Below are 3,232 nucleotides of genomic sequence, written 5' to 3' on the forward strand. Positions count from 1 at the left end.
TGAATTGATATATTTAATTATTGCACCCTTAAATAATATTTTATTAAGACATTAGAGAACTATGTTTTGAGTTGTTTTGTCAAAATTGTACAAAAATCTTTGCTTTTTCATATTTGTCACGAAAATTTATATGTTAAACTTACTTTTACAAAATTCTTAACTTTGTCACGAAAACAAAAATCTATTTCTTTGTGGTATATGTCAATGTTCTCACACTTTCAAAGAATATATTAGCTTAGTCACTTACTTATTTTTTTTACAAAACAATGTATTGGAGTCTTGAAAGTTGAATTCATATTATTGTAAATGTACATAAAAGTGTGATTACATATTTAGTGATTCTTGTATATGTGTATATGTGTCCAAGAAAGTCTCAATGGCTTAGTGGTATCTCTCATATATTCATGTCATTCTAACCCGGGTTTGATCCTTTTCTTTGCATTGGTTTTTCATTTTTTACGAAAAAATAAATGAGATGACGTGACAACTTCGGACTCTCTGATTGGACGATTTTTTGTGCCTACGTGGACAGAGGAGCTTATATCCTCCTTTTAGTATAGTATAGATGCTTAGACAAAATGATTACGTTATAAAGAGAAACAAAGTCATCTCTTCGGTCAATATAGTTGAAATCATTATTATTATTATACGATCACAACATTTTTAATCCCACTAGTTTTGGATCTTAAGTTTGTACGATATCAATCTAGACCTACTACGAATCACAATGTCTGAGTGATGACAACATATATATATTTAATTAAATTATTATTCAAAATCAGAACATAATGAGATTTTTTTTTAGTACTGTGACAAAAAAAAGAGATTTTTTATTTTTATTTAAAATCTATATACTAACATATACGTACGAAAATGTAGAGTGGGCAATGAATGATTGATTATTTATTAGTTCATATGTATATCTTAACAAAAACTTGCAGTCAAGTTTATTTTGTAGCTTTTTGTCAAAAAAAGTTTATTTTGTAGCATTTTATACGAACACTCTATTTAAAACATACATTCGAAACGTGGGGTCATGAATGTTCTTGCAGTCAAGCAAAGACGTGATTTTTTTTTTTTTTTTTTAAACCTAAAACGGCCATTTTTCGGAATAGAACAACCAATGAAAAGTAACTCCCTATGGAAGGATCTAGCAGTCTTAGCTAAAAAATCTGAAAATTGATTCTGCATTCGTGGGACATGAGTAATGCTGAACTCCGGGAAGCATATCTGTAGCGTCTCGATCTTCTCCAATTCTGTCGCAAAGCTTGGCCAAGCATGAAGTTCCTCTAGCATAGCAATCAGGTCCTTACAATCCGTCCCAAAGCTCTGACATGTTGAGTGTTGAAGCATATTTTCCATTGCCCACTGTAGTGCTTCAACTTCCGAGTGTAAGGCTGATTCACGTCGAGTAATATTTTTTAACCCCATAAGCTGAGCAAAGACGTGATTGAAAGGGGAAAAAGATATGTTACAAATATAAAAAATAGGGAAAAAGGTTCAAAAGTAATAAAATAAGAAAAAGAAAGATAAAGATGTAATTATTAGACGAGGGCTTTAGATTAAATTAACACGAAAGGAAGAAAAAGGTGGGACAAAAGAAGAAGTAATCAAAAGCACACCTGAATGGCAAGTGTGGATTCTCTCCCTATTGCAAGGCGACATTTTCTCTTGGTACCGCCGCTCACTATCTCTTGTTGTTGCGTTTTGACATATTCAAACAATAATCTCTATATACTCGAATCATTAAATATATCACTTATGATTAAATTTCAAATTTAGGTAGGGAGTACATCAAAATTTTCTATGTGTGTTTGTGGGCACAACCTTATGTTGTCTGTCTTTCTTCTCTTCGGAGTGTATGTTTACTTTATCTTAGCTAAACTTCTCAATGGTGTTAACTATGTTGAATCAACTTCATCTTCTCCACTTGTTCGTGATGTTTCTCTGTTTCTCTAGTCTTGCTCTCTCATCTGAGCCAAGAAAACCTGAAGGTAACATTTTACAGCAGCAAAATCAAAGAGTTTCTTTATAGTTCCTTTTGGTTTTAATGTTTGGAATTTTTTTTATATTTTTGTTAAATGGTTATACAGTGGAGGCGTTGATAAATATAAAGAACGGTTTGCGTGATCCTCATGGAGCTTTGAACAACTGGGACGAGTTTTCAGTTGATCCTTGTAGCTGGGCTATGATCACTCATTCACTTGCTCCTCCGACAACCTCGTCACTGGCCTGCGAGTTTGCTTTCCGTTCCTCTGTTCTATATGGAGTTCATTAATGTAACTCTTTCTCCCTCCAATTGTGTAGAGTAGCTCCAAGCCAATCTTTCTCAGGAACTCTATCTGAGTCCATCGGAAACCTCACAAATCTCCGACAAGTGTACAACCTCGGACCCTCCATCCATCCACTCTTGTTTTGTTTTTTTTTCTTTCAATTTTCTTAAATATTATTGGTTCTCCTTTTGTTTGTGAAGGTCATTGCAGAGTAACAACATATCCGGCAAAATCCCTCCGGAGATTGGTTTACTTCCAAAGTTACAAACTTTGGATCTCTCCAACAACAGATTCTCCGACGAGATCCCTGTTTCCGTAGAGCATCTAAGCAGTCTTCAATATCTGTGAGTTTCTTCTTTTACTCTTTTCTTCAGTCATGTTCACAAATGTAATGATTTGATAAGTTCAATAAAACCATCTTACCTCGTAACGTATTGTTTTTTTTTTTTCAAATAGGAGACTGAACAACAACTAGTTGTCTGGGCCCTTCCCTGCCTGATACGCCCAAAAATAGGGAAGGATCACTCGACCGGATTTTGAGAAAAGATATGAACTCCAAGAGGAGAACTGATGGAATGAGGGGTCGCACAAAGGTTGCGGAGTGGCCTTTGATATTCCCGAACCAGATTGTTGCCGGATGTGACTCACCGGTCCAACAAAGAGGCAATCTTGAACCGTTGCTTGATATGACTCACAAGACCAACGGACAAGGGCGTTCGCTTGGAGCTAGCCACACCAAGAAAACTAGAAAAGTTCTAAACAAAGAACAAAGAGTAAAGACTCAAAAAGAAGTTGAAAGAAAATGGAATGATTTTATTGATAGAAGTGTTTACATATTTATACTACTTGAGGAATAGAAAGAGACATATGAATGTATTAAAGATAGACTTAGTAAATCGAATCTGACTAGAATTTTGAAAGACAATGTATTAAACTCTTAAATTCCAGATCTGGTCAAA

General features: G+C 34.5%; 1 long non-coding RNA gene across 1 annotated transcript; it reads left to right on the top strand.

The window, feature by feature from the left end:
* The first annotated feature begins 1,851 nt into the window (after positions 1-1,851).
* Positions 1,852-3,198, top strand: LOC106294830. The gene is made up of 4 exons (XR_001260913.1): positions 1,852-1,994; positions 2,094-2,379; positions 2,474-2,617; positions 2,730-3,198. It is a non-coding gene; the product is annotated as an uncharacterized LOC106294830 (long non-coding RNA).
* The last annotated feature ends 34 nt before the right edge of the window (positions 3,199-3,232 follow it).

This window comes from Brassica oleracea, chromosome C1 (assembly GCF_000695525.1).
Source record: "Brassica oleracea var. oleracea cultivar TO1000 chromosome C1, BOL, whole genome shotgun sequence".
Lineage (NCBI taxonomy): Eukaryota > Viridiplantae > Streptophyta > Magnoliopsida > Brassicales > Brassicaceae > Brassica > Brassica oleracea.